Source organism: Mus musculus, chromosome 12 (genome assembly GCF_000001635.26).
Source record: "Mus musculus strain C57BL/6J chromosome 12, GRCm38.p6 C57BL/6J".
Taxonomy (NCBI): domain Eukaryota; kingdom Metazoa; phylum Chordata; class Mammalia; order Rodentia; family Muridae; genus Mus; species Mus musculus.
In genome coordinates this window covers 34,997,108-35,011,505 of record NC_000078.6, presented here as the reverse complement: position 1 = coordinate 35,011,505, position 14,398 = coordinate 34,997,108, and the positions used below count along the sequence as shown (strand labels likewise).

Below are 14,398 nucleotides of genomic sequence, written 5' to 3'. Positions count from 1 at the left end.
AAATCCCCCCCCCCTCTCTCTCTCTCTCTCTCTGTGTGTGTGTGTGTGTGTGTGTGTGTGTGTGTGTGTGTGTGTGTGTGTGTGTGTGTGTGTGTAAGTGCAGATGTATAGGATTCCCCTGAAGCTGGACCTACAGGGAGTTGAGAGATGGCTGGCATGCTGTAGGTGGGAAGCACTGAACTTGGGTCCTCTATAAGATCAGTACATGGTTTTGATCTCTGAGCCATATCGCCAGCCTTTCTCCTGTGTGATTCTACTAGTACACATTAATTTTTAAAATTTTAATGTAGTCATATCACTTCCACTGTCTCTATCCTTCCTTCAACTCTTTCTTTATACACATAACTACTCTCTCTAAAACTCATGGACTCATTTTCTTTTAATTATTCTTACAAGTACACACACACACACACATACCACTTACACTATATATCTATATATCATCTATATATCTATATATATCCTGTTATATCTGTAAGCTACCTGTACATACATGACTTCAATTTTAAGCACTTGGCATTGGGTAATTAGCTGGAGGACTCATCCCTGCAAAAGACTGTTTTACCTACCCACTCTTGGGAATTCTTGGTTGCCAGTAGGGTTGTGGGTTCTAGAGTTGAGGTCTGGAGAGCTTTCCCCCTTCCATGTAAGAAGTCCCAGTGGTGTCATCATGGTTGTTTGTTTCAGCTGATAACATCTACAGCACAATTACTGCACCTAACACTCAGGTTTCATTGTGGAAGGGGGCAGTGGGGGTAGATTTTAAAATCCAGGGAACAGGAGGTTTATTTGAGATTGTGTCTCCTAGAAATGTCAGGGGCTATACCCACAAAGTCTCATCAACAGGGCTCAATAAGGCCCTCTGTATGTTTGCCTTCTCTCTCTACTAGCTCTTTCCTCATAGGCTCTGAAGGTGATCAAATCCTCAACTACTTTCCCTCTTCACTTTCATAGCCAAGCTTCATGGAAGAATGTTAAGCATCTCTCATTTCAATCCTTGTGATTGTGAGGTCCATGAGGCTAGAGCACATATCTGTTCTGTTTGATGCTCTACCAACTCACCCTTCCACACTAAGCATAATGCCTAGTGCAACAGGCATTCGTTATAGTCTTCCAAAGTTATTGAAGAAAATCATGTGTGGAATAAAAAATAATAATTTGCAGGGCTGGAGAAATGGCTCAGCAGTTACAAGCACTAGGGTTAATCCCCAGGACCCATATTGCAGCTCACATCTGTCTATAATTCCAGTTCCAGGACTTCTGACATCCTTACACAGATATTCATGATGGCAAAAATATAAGAATATAAAATAAAAAGAAATTATCTATTAAAAAAAGAACGATTTTGATCAACATGTTTTGAAAGATTCAGTAGTCCTGACTGACATAAATGAATACCCACTATTCCTTCACATCATTTCTTCTATAGTAGCTTTCTCCTTGTGTGTGTGTATATATAAACACACATAGGAGATGTGCGTACATACACAGCAATCACGAGGTAAAACGTTTATGTCAAACAAGCATCACATATGAAATGTAGTGACAAAAGTACTAGCATTTGTCGTCTACTTACCCATGGATGAAATCTAGGGTAAGGCAAGATTCTCTGTTTGTTTTTAGTGACTAGCTTTATCACATTTCTAGTCTCCCTGAGTTCATCCAAAACCTTCATTTTACAAAAACAGTTTTCTCATAAAGAGAATGCATCACACTCCAGCACAGTGACAAAATTCCTACTTTATATACACATAATGGAGGAGACTTTATTTGGGGGTCTTCTTTTCAAACATTTCATCCCACAGTCACTGGCTTGGCTGCTTTCATGATTTGACAAGGCTGACCATCACAGTGGGGAGCATGTACCAGAGGACCATGCCCACCTCTCCGTGACAAGGAACCAAAGGGAGAAAGGAGGGCCCTGGTTCCCAATGTCCTCTCTTAGGGCACACCTCTTGTGTCCACTTTCATCCCAGCAGGCCTCATCTCTCTTAAGCTTTCACCACACTTCACAAGCACCCCAGGCAGGCAATAATTTTAGGCAGGTCTTCCTGCCCCTTCCCATAATGCTGATGGGCTTTCTTGTCAGTCCTTGAATTTGGATACCTTTGGGGAATGTCTAAAAGTCATTTAGACCAACTTAGACCAAGAGAATTTCAACTGATTCTGTGTATATGTGTGTGACCTATGTTTGTATGCACATATGATAAATAGATTGAAGTTAAATTCAACTGTCATATAAATGGTATATAAAGTTGATACACATATGTGCATATATAAATTTCATGTTGTCATATTCTAGTTTCCTTGTTATTTCTCAGATTCCCTCAAACCAAGCCTTGTTTCTTTCTCTTGGCCCAGTCTTTCTGAATTCATGTCTTTTAATGTGGGTTTCTCTGCAAGACAGTTTTTAATTGTCTCTCTTGCTCAGTGCATGCAAGTCTATCAGCCAGTTCCAGTCAGTGGACTCAGATCATCCTTGAAAGGAAGGGTGCAATTTCCACCCACTTGGGAGTGCTTTGAAGGAAGGCATCATCTCCTCTCATTCTCTGAAAAACGGCACTATCCTCCTGGCATCCCAACCCAACGCCGCTCTCATCTTACACATGTTCCTTAAGACCCAGCAGAATAAACAATCCTAAGATGTCAAGCCACGCATTTCGAGTATAAAGTGTTAGACATGCGAAATATTAGGCTGAGCTCAGAAAATAAAAACTCTGGTTCTACATCCTATCGTCTCTACATGGGAATGTCACAGATCCAGTATCAAAATTTGCAATAATAAAACTCTTGAGAGTTTCAGTATTACAATTTCAGGCAGTTCTGCCCGCCCCTTTCCTTAACACCCACTGATGGGCTTTCTTGTTACTCTCTGATCATGGCCGCCCCCCATCTATTTGACCCTCCTGCCATTCACTTTTTGGCATGAGTAACTCGGCCTCTGTTTGTGCCTAGGTTCATTATGTGGCAGCTGTTTTCATTACCATCTCATTATGTCACTGAGGGGGAGACGTTTCCATGGTGATGCTGAACTGCATAAATAGAGATTTTACTACATTGAGATTTTATCTACTTGGGGTAGCAGTTAGAGGGGAGTTGGGCTAGAACCTTTCCAACAGGAAAAGAGCTTGTAAATCTCCCTTCTGTTTCCTGGAGTCTTTGCTTTATTCAATGAAGGTATGCTGTTATTATGAATTCTCCATAAATAGGAGATGATAAAGAAAGCCAATAGTTCTTCTTAATATTTATTTGACCTTCTGATATGTACATGGAAATTTCTAAACTAACACTGCATAGGAAAATTACTGCATCTATGGATTTTTTACAATAGTTCCACCAGAAAAAGAGACCCTGAATCCCAGGAAAAAATCAAGATGGGAGTTAGCCCAACCACTAATGTAATAATTGCTTATGCTTGGTAGCTTCCTAAGTTGTCATTGCCTGGGGAAATGAAGGTCATAACAACATTCAAGTGATTAGATCATACTTTCTCCACTCATGAATGAATGATACTCAATTTTCATTAATTGCTTTGTGTTTAATCCTGCATGTGCAGGAGGATTTTGTTAATAAATTTTCCCTGGCGGTAAGCCTTCATTAATTTGATCTTCCCTGAAAGCAAATCTATCCATGACAGAGATTTTTTTTTCTCACCATTTACTTTAAGACTTTTAGTCAAGGCAAACCTTATTTGTTTAATACCTTTAAGTTCTTTAAGGACTTGCAATTTTATTTGATATGACAGCATTGTACTACCTAAAACTCATCAGCAACTAAACAATTTTAAAGTAAATAGATTTTACATTATCAAATTATTAAGTATGTGTTTAAACAGATGAACCAACAAGGTAAGTATATTCACCATGATTAGATCCACTATGGCAGGGAATTCAGTATGGTTTGGAGTAAACTGTCCAATCTTTAACTCACGTGTTTCAACACTCAGTACCCAGGTGGCCATGTTGTTTTGGGAAGCTGTGAAACCTTCAGGAGGAGGAGCTCTTGCTGGAGGAACTACGTCTCTGGAGGAGACTGGCAACCAAGGTTTGGACCCTGCCCCACCTTCTGTGCTGTTCTTCTTGACCTTGGAGATGTGAGCAAGCAGCTGTCCCAGGCTCCTACAGCCATGGGGGCCAGGGATTTGATTACTGTGCAGTTTTAAATGTCAAGTTGCCATAACCTAGAATCACCTGAGAAGGGAGTCTTAAGTGGGGGATTATCTAGATCAGGCTAGCCTGTGGGGAATTGGCTTCATTGTAATTGAGGGAGGAAGACACAAGATGAACAAGAGCTGTCCCATTTCATGGGCTTGGCCCTGAACCATACCAATGAAGAAATCTAGCTGAGTAAAACAACAACAACAACAACAACAACAACAACAACAACAACAACTAGTAAGTAAGCAGGCAGCATAGATGCATTTAAGTCTTCTCTTCTCCTCATTGTGGATGTGGTGTGACGAGCTGCTTTTGTTCCTGCCTTGACTCCCCTAATGATACAGCAGAAACTGGAACTGTAAGCCAAATAAGCCTTTACCTCCATTGTGCTGCTTTTGGTCAGGATATCCTGTCAGAATGAAAAAAGGACAGTCACAAAGATGAACCAAACCTGTGGATTTTGATCATCAAAATATTGTTTTCATGTATGTAGTGAAATTGTACTATTAGCAGTATAGAGATTCTCCTACAACTTTTAACCAATAGGAGGTTGTCTGAGGATTTTGTGGCTGTGAAGAGACATCATGATCAAGGCAATTCTTATAAAGGAAAACATTTAATTGGGGCTGGGTTATAGTTTCAGAGGTTTCGTCCATTACTGTTATGGTGGGAAACATGGCAGCATGAAGGTAGACATAGTATTGGAGAAGGAGCTGAGAGTTCTACATCCAGACTGGTAGGCAGAAGAAAGAGATATTGCCACACTGAGCCTGGTTTGAACATCTGATACCTCAAAGCCTACCCTAAGTGACATACTTTCTCCAACAAAGCCACACCCACTCCAACAAGACCATACCTTCCAATAGTGTCTGTCAGTTCCTATGAGCCTATGGAACCATTTTCACTCTACCATACTCCACTCCTCGCACCCGTGTGCTTATGTCTATATCATAGTGCAAAATGCATTTAGTTTGACTTCAAAACTCCTCGTAGTCTATCACAGTCTCAACAGTGTTTAAAAGTTCAAAGTTTCTTCTGAGTTTCATGCAATCTCTTAACTGTAACCCCCTATAAAGTAAAAATGTAAAAAAGCAGACCACATATTTCCAACATACAGTGGCTCGGGCTATACATTCCCTTTCCAAAAGCGAGCAGAGTGAGGAAATACTGAATCAAAGCGAGACTGAAAACCTGCTGGGCAAACTCCAAACACTGCATCTCCCTGTCAAAGGGCTATTCAGATCTCCATCTCCTTTCAGCTTTGTTGACTGCAACCCACTTCTTTCTCTTGGGCTGGTTTCAATCCTTTTTAGCAGCTTTTCTTGGCATCTCCAAAATTTTGGGGTCTCCAAGGCAACCCAGTCTTCACCTTCACTGCCTCATACAATGGCCTTTTGAGACCTCCATGCAGGGACACCCCCTGACACAGGCCTGCCCTCAGTGGCTTTCCTTAGTCATGGAGGGAGATTCCATAACTGCTCTCTTCTATTCTTGACTCTAAACCCAGAATCATGTGACCAAAGTTGCCAGGTTCTGTTGCTTGCTGGGGCAGAAACATGACCCTCTCATTCAATTAAAAGCCACTGGCTTTCTGGTTTTGATGGTTTCCTTCACTGCCTAAAGTTCACTATCCTGAAACTCAAACTGTAGACCAGGTTGGCCTCAAACTCAGAGACCTGCCTGCCTCTGCCTCCAGAGTACTAGGATTAAAGTCATGCACCACTATATCTGACCCTAAGATTTTCTTTAAATCCTCTTCACAAGTTGGAAGCTTAATTGGGTGGAGTCTTGCCCTGCTGTCACCATTTCCTTTATTTCATTTAACATCAGGTTTTTAACTATTTTTTTTCAATCTCCTTGAACACAGGATTTAGCTCCATTCCACTTCCTGGCATTCCTTTTTTTCCTCTGTGAACTGTCCATTTTGTATACTTCAAAGTTCAGCTTGCTCATTTTCATTGTAGATCTTCATAAGAGTAAATATTAATAACCACCTGACAGTCGATTCTAGGCTACTTTGAAATTTTTTCTGCCTATATCATTAATCTCAGACTCTTCAATTTAGCCTTAGGATGATTTTTTTTTTTTTTGGACAAGGGCAAAAAGCAGCCATATTCTTAACCAAAATATCACTAGAAAGATTTCTAGACCACATATTAATATCATTCTCCTCTGAAACATCTTGAGCCAGGCACCTACAATTCAAATCACCCCCGCACCACTGTCTTCCATGATCCTACTAGTTTAGACCACTAAGCGTAACTTAAAGTATTCAACTGCTTTTCTAATCCAAAATCCAAAAAGTCCATATTCCTGCAACCCAAATCACAGTCAGGCCTATCACAGCAATACCCAAGTCCTGGTGCCAACTTCTGTCTTAGTTAGGGTTTTACTGTCGTGAACAGTCAGGACATGACCAAGGCAACTCTAATAAAGAAAACCATTTAATTAGAGCTGGCTCACAGCTTCAAAGGTTAAGCCCATCACCATCATGGTGGGAAACACGGTAGTGTCCAGACAAACATGGTGCTGGAGAGGAACCTGAGAGTTCTACATATGGATTGGCAGGCAGCAGGAAGAAACACCACCACTTGATCCTCGCTTGAGCATCTGAGACCTCAAAGCCCTCACCCAGTGACACACCTCCTCCAACAAGGCCACACTTTCCCATAATGCCAGTTCCTATGAGCCTACATGACCACTTTCATCCAAACTACAACAAAGCTGGAACAGAATTACATATGTGGGCACTTCTTGGGGGACTACTATGTTTTAGAGCTGTCAGTCAACTATTTCCTGTGTCTCCTCACTTATTCTGCACAACAACATGGCATGGATACTGCCACTGAGATTAACTCACCAGATGCCACACACCTGGTTGGCATTAGTATTAGCACTGAGATGTTCTAGTTTATTATTCTGACACACCACCAGGAGGAGTACTAGAATCCTTGCAGTTATTGTCAGTCTGTAGAGAAAGCAGGAAAGCATTCTGTAGGTCCTCTCTGAACACCTCTGGCGTACAACTGCAAAGGATAGAACCCCAAAATATAGCACAAAAGTCTATTCTTATGAAGAATTGTATATATTAATAGATAGCATTCTATTGTATTTGAGGCAAAGAAATCACATATTAAATGGAAAAGTAGACCAAGTATATAGGATCTATTTTAATGGTATGTTCAGGTTTCTCCTCTCCAAAAAACTGCATCTTAAAGTGCCCCGTGAGTCTTCATTACTATTTTTCTAAGCTGCTTCTATTTCAAACAATTCCCACTTGCAGGGAAATAGCATAGTATCTACATGAAATGTAACTCAAGTAGTGTATTTCCTCGGTATTCAGATAAAAGCCATGGTGCATAAGAATTTGCTGTTTATAGTAAGTATTAATTCAAGACCGGATGGTCAGCTTTGCCTTATATGTCAGTTGGCATTTGAATTTCAAGCTAATTTAACCCCCAACCACATTAAAGAACAATCTCTTTTTGCTTAGTGTAATGTTTTATTTACATCCCTCACTTCCCCTCCCCCAAATGAGAGAGGGAAGTAGTGAGCTGGGGGTAACAGGAAGAGAAGCGCAGTCTCAAAAGTTGATCAGAATCCTCTGGCCAGGATGTTTGCAAACTATGGAAGATGGACTTGACTAAGCAGAATATTTAGTTAAGTGTTTAGAAAACAAAGTCCTTTGAAAATTGCAATTATAGACAAAGCAGAGGTCCATTTGACTGCTAGCCAGGTACCACCTGGCACTATTTTTGTGTAGTATATTATTACCAAGCAATGTCTTCCCACAGAGAGAAAGTATGATGGCCTTTCTGTCCTGTCTCTGCAGCTAAGAGCTCAATGTCAAAACGCATCACTAAGCCTCGCCACATAGCTAGACAGAAAATTAATCAACATTTTATGTGTGCGGATGGAAATGCTTAAGCCGATTTTACAAACCAATTACTGTTTGGTTCTCAGAATCTGAAACTTGTTCAAGATTTAATACACACTGAACAGCCTCAGACCTCCTTGAAGAATAATAATTCAAACTCAGTGTAGGATGGAAGCTGCCTCCCATTCTGTATTCTTTAGCTGCTATGTATTTTGGGGAAAGGTAAGTTATAATTCAGGGCCATGCAGGAGATGTCTGTGTAAAATATCTTTTCTGCTGATTGGCCCTTTTAAGACTTAGGCAGCATATTTCTGTCAATGTAGGAGTGTTGCTATTAGGGGTCTGATTCTGCACTCCTTCTTCAAAAATAAATGTCCTGAGGATTTCTGGATAAAGTTTAAGCTCAAGAAGCAATATTTTATGGTAGCTTTTGTCATTGCTTAACCTTCAGAATTATAACCAAAAGTTAGATTCTGCAGGATTTTCACTAATGTTTTTCTAAGTTTTTGATACTTAGGTAAAAAAATACTTTTAAAGTTATATTTTATATATTATGGACTATAAATAATATGTATTTTGGGTATACAAATAAGAAAAAGGATAAACTAAAATCAAAATCACTCATAATTGTACCACCTACAGATAATCTCATTAATGTTTCAGTCTTTGATGTTTATGATATTGCCTCATTAGTACATTTAAATAATTGATATGACAACAATATTAATGTATTGAAATTTATCCCTTTTGCCTAGATTTTAAACTGTGATTCATCATACTGTAACTTATTTAGTAAGCAGTACATCTTTCATGGTTTCTGTGCTTCCAACAAGCATTCGTCCTGAGAATGCTCAACACCCAAGTAGAAATTTTTTCATTATATGCATCTTCATTTTTGTTTATTACTCCCTAAAAATGTTTTGAAAAATTTATATACCCATTACTAATTTTAAGTCGACATTTAAATTTTTTATTATTAGTTCATAGTTATAAAGCATGCCATTTCCACAGCATTAAAATATTAACATTTTAAATTAAAACTGTTAACAGTGCTTTTAAATATAGCTTAAGGAATTTAGCATCACAAGCATTTGAAATAGTTGGTCATGTTTTTCCAAAAATCTTCTGCTTCTGTTAACAAGTTCTACTAACCATCGATGGCGAAATTTTGTTACCAGTGCACTCCTCCTCAACGAAAACTGCAAACCTATGTTATCAGTTGTAATTTTAGCAATTTTTAGTGAACATATTTTTCTTGTGTTAAAAAAATATTAACAGCCCACTAACTTACCTCTAACATTGTCCTTTCTACTCAAACTTGAGATATGCAAAAGAGGTATAGATGGATTCTTTTTGGGTACCTCATATTTCCTGGAAGCCATTTTCTTAATTAACAAACCAACCAGTCAACCGACCAGCCAACCAGCCAACCAACCAACCAACAAACCAATAGTGTCTTTCCTAAAAGAGGTTTCACAGACACCAAAAATTTGAATTCCTGTTGGCTAGCATCCAGCCTGAGGAGTGGAGACCTAAGAGAGCTGAGTGGTAAGAGCTGTGGCTTCTGTTTGGTAAAATGGACAAAGGCTTTAGGCAAAGGTGAAGAACAAGAAAGTTCACATGTCATCAGGACACAGGCAAACACATTCATAGGTGCATTGGTTTTTAGGAGGAAAACTAATTTTTCGAAAAAAAAATCTCAAAATTGATTTTCTAAAAACTCAGTATTGGTATTTCCCTATGGTGCCTCTCAAGGATACTGAGTTTTGTATGGGGTATCATTGGTATGCTGAGTATTTAGCAACTAAACATTAATCTGATTATATTGGGTTATGTGATGAGTATTAAACTCTATTATTTTAATTTTTATTAATTTTTTTGGATATTTACTTATATATTGTTGTGTCTGTGCACACTTGTGTGGGTACTAGGTGAAGATGAGGCTGTCACTAGAGGCTTCAGATTGTCTCGTTAGTAAGAATTTCAATAAGGACACAATTTTTTTGTAGTGTGTTGCTGTGTCCTTACCTATACTGTCTTTTATTTAGAGTCATTTTGTTCTTTATAGAAAGTGACATAGCTCGGCATGATGACTGGGTATGTCTGCAATCTCAGCTGACAAGGAGTATTATCATGATTTTGAGGCAACTGTGGGTTATAGCTTGAGAATCTGTTGCAAACAACAACAAAAACCAAACCAAACCAAAACCATCCATGAATAAATAAAGCATTATATTGTGGTCATCCATCTACAATCATAAATATTCTTCTATGTCCCTTTTTATGTAATAATTACTAAAGGATTTTGCACATTGTACCCAACTAGCTTAAAAAAAATCACAGTGCCTGTAGTTAATCTCCCACATTATGATTTAACTGGTATGAAATGTATCTTGGGCTTTGAAATTTTTTTCTTCAGATGACACATTTGGGAACCATAATAAACCATTGCACAGTGGTAATGACTAGACACACAATTTATTTAATGTATCTTGACATATTTTCAGTTGTTACAGTTACTCTATTATGAACAACATTAGCAAGAATTTCCTTTCAGGGCTGGAGAGATGGCTCAGCCGTTAAGAGCTCTTGCTCCTCTTCCAGAGGTCCTGAGTCCAATTCTCAGCAACCACACAGTGGCTCACAACTATCTATAATGGGATCTGATGGTCTCTTCTGGCATGCATGCATACATGCAGATAGGGCACTCATAAGCATAAAATAAGTAAATCTTTAAGAAAAAGAATTTTCTTTTAGTAAGATTTGTTTTCTTATCATAACTTTGGTGACTTACAAGGAACAAAGTCTTAGTACTAAAATGACTGGATAAAGAAATGAGAATATTTCCCAACCTGCTTAAAAAAAACAACTATAGCTTATACTTGTGCCAACAATAATAAGAGACTGTTTTCGTAGATGTGATGGCAATCTGGCTCTGACATCTGTCATCCTAGTGATTCTCACGGTTGGTGTGGTTTGGCTGGATAGATAGACCAACGTCCCCTTAATCCTTCATTTCTTTCCTCACTGCATGTTTAGTTGAAGAATTATTTCCACATCCTCTCGTGGAAAAGGATCATTATTTGGTCAAGGGTGCATCAGAACTTCCAAACAAGCTCTTAAGAATCTGTTTTTTCCCTTCTTAACTAGCATTGTATGTTGATTTCCCTTTCCTGCCTTGGTGAGAACGAATAGTATGTTTTAACACACTGCTGTTACTTAAGTTTGATTCTTTCCCCACTCAGTTTATTTTGCCTCGTTATTTCTTCTTCTATGAGTTAACACCATTTGTTTGTTCTACTCTCTCCATGGCAATCATCTGTTTGATTTCTCTTCATCCACTAAAGCTATGGTTACAGAGACTTCATCAGATGTTGTACATATAGTCAAGTTTAGCATTTGGCTTTTCTTATTTTACTTTTCTCTTCAGATTTCTTAAGAAGTCAAAATGGTCAATATTTAAAATCCAATATTTATTTATTTATTTATTTAGGTGCTGAAGCTTAAATTCTTTGATCAACAACTGAGCCAAGTCTCCAACCTCCTTTTCTACTTTAGGAGGGAGGGGTGACTTTTGTTTGTAGTACAAAGAGAAGCCCAGACAAATGGACCAAAAACAGCCAACAAACACTACAATCAGTTTTCAACCTTCAAAAAAACCTTTATTAAGATTCTAATTACCTACCTTTTTAGTAGAAAAAGAAAACCAGCTATTGTGGTGTGCCGTTGTCTCATAGAAAAATGAAACCTTAAGCGATATAACTATACAGTTGGTCCACTATGCCCAAGTCTTACCAGAGGTAAAGCTAAACAAGCAGGAAGTGCCTGTGAAAGTTTAATCTCACCAAATTCTCTTTGGCAAAACTACAGTCAGCAAAACATGGGAAGCTTGCCACATTTAGTAACACTTAGGGAGATGACCATGGCAGAAGACAACAGACAACCATCTTGCTTGTTTTCTCCCATAATCAACTCCTAAATTTGAACATTTAAGAACCAAGTTAGTTCCCCACCTGGTACCTGGCATCTGTGTCAGTCGGTAATGCAAGCCATAGATAGAGCTCTCAAGTTCTGTGGAAAGTTAGCATTGAATTACCGGCTAATGTTACTCTAGAAAAACTCTGTTCATTACTACATGGATCTGAACCAACTCACACATCCTTACATTCGTCCTTCAGTTTATGATGCTGAACGTATGGGGCTCTGGCTTACAAGAGAATCGCAAAGATGAGATTGCCTTGTACTCTCATTTAGACAGTTAATTTTATCTTTGTTTTCTTCCATTGTGTTTCTCGATGGTGCAAAACTAATTGGCTCTTATCACAGTTACATTACCTTCAAAGGCAGATAAAATTAATGCAAAGTAAAAGATCACTATAATCAGAGATATCTGGTCGAAATGGAGACAGCCTCCCTTAAAGTGGCTGCACGATCCACAGAGGACTCTGGCAGAACAATAAATCATGGCTTTCTCCAGGTTATCATCCCGGGCTGCGGTTCATTATTTTGTATCATTCGTTTTAACCTTGGGTTGTCCCCTCAGCATCTGCTCTGCTGTGATTAATTCTGCTGATGGAAATAAACTGTCGAAGGGCAACACTGTGCTGCATGACTAATTAGCAGACCAAATTATGTCCATAAATTAACATTTTGTTTTTATCCATTTAAATAAATCAAAGTTGTCCAAAATTATTATGGGCAGACCGCTTTCATATCAATTTAGGTTTGTCACCTTTAGCTGGGTCAGTTTGCACTCTTTTTGTGTGCCTTTTAGCCGACTACTTTTTAAATGTTTTCCAGCCTTAACTTTCCTGAAACTCTCTCAGCTCTCCAGTTACACGTTCCACAGGTTCTCTTCTTTAGCTCAGCTCCCTCCTGCCCAATTCCTAGCTCTAGTTCCTCATTCTCTCTTTTTATTGGTCGTGTGGAAATGAGTGTTATTTCAAAAATCAAAATGTTTCTTGAAAAAAAAATCTTTGAAGGCCTCTACTAAAAGAAAAGTCTGAGTACAGGGCCAAGGTACTATTCTTAAAAAAAAAAAAAATTATAGTTTTCATTCTGGGCATGTGTGAGTAGGTGAGTGTGCATGTACTTGCCTAAAAACACACATGTGGAGACCAAAGGTTGACATTATGTGAGCCTGTGACATTATGCTCGGCCTGCTGTCCAGGAACCCTCCAGAATCCACCTGCCTGTCTCCCTAGCCCCGGTGTTACAGGTGTTCGCCAATGCGCCCTGCTCTTGTGTGGGAGCTGGGGATCAGACCCAGGTTCTTACCCACTGAAACATCTCCAGCCACTATTTTTAAAAAAGCCTTGAATAGTAGTAGTAGGTCTCAGTAAATGTTAGAAATCTGCATAGGAATTCCACGTGCATGAATATAAATTATAAAACCGAGATTATTTCATCATCAGGACAGACGGTCAGGAAATGTTGTGTGTATTCTGCAACACTGGTTGGTTGCTTTAGAGACAGTTTGTGGAGCATGACTCAGCCTTCTTGGAATACTGTTTCATTGGCCTTATTTTGATAAATGCAATTCAGCCCTTTTCAGGAAGAGACCTGCAGTAAAACTGAATAACCTAAGCAGTTACAAGTCAGCAAGTTAATTGCAGGCAGTTCTCTATATGACTGTAATTGCCATGTATACTGGGCTGTCTATTAGGGCTGTATATGGAGGCTGTACATGGGACTGTACATGGGGCTGTATATGAGAGCTGCATATAGGGACTATATATAGGTGCTGTATATGGGACCTGTATATGAGAGTTATATATAGGTGTGGTATATGGGGGCTGTACATGGGGGGTGCATATAAGGACTGTATATAGGGACTGTATATTGGGGATGTATATAGGGGCTGTACATGGGGCTATATATAGGGGCTTGTATATAGGTGCTGTATATGGGACCTATATATGAGGGCTATATATAGGAGTTGTTTATGGGGGCTGTATACAGGGGCTGTATATAGGAGTTGTGCGAGAGTAGGCTTTTCCCTGTTTTAGTCATGCTTTGTTTCTTCCAGTAGACTTACACTGGCAGCTTGTTTGACAGTGTGAGCATTCTCTCCATAGAAATCTGCATTGCTAAAATCAGGACTTTTGGTTTCTTGATAGCTGGCTATTAAACATTCACAGCATTCCATACGATGCTAAAAACAACTGCTGTATATTTACTCTCATATCAAATTCTCAATTGGTTCATAGCAAAGGGTCTGTACCCTCCTCTGCCTAGCTCTTTCTCTCTTTCTGTCACCACTGCCTGTTTTTGAAATACACGCCATAGACATTAATATTTGTAATAAATGTCTAAGTTTAGTGTACTAGTAATCCCAGCACTTGGGAGGCAGAGGCAGGAGGAT

At 39.0% G+C, this 14,398-nt stretch overlaps 1 long non-coding RNA gene across 1 annotated transcript in view; it reads left to right on the top strand.

The window, feature by feature from the left end:
* Gm40385 overlaps window positions 1-14,398 on the top strand; it is a 30,624-nt gene that overhangs the window by 10,063 nt on the left and 6,163 nt on the right. The window contains exon 3 of the long non-coding RNA XR_872675.1: window positions 3,947-4,044. This is a non-coding gene — a long non-coding RNA (predicted gene, 40385). The remainder of the gene's footprint in view (window positions 1-3,946; window positions 4,045-14,398) is intronic.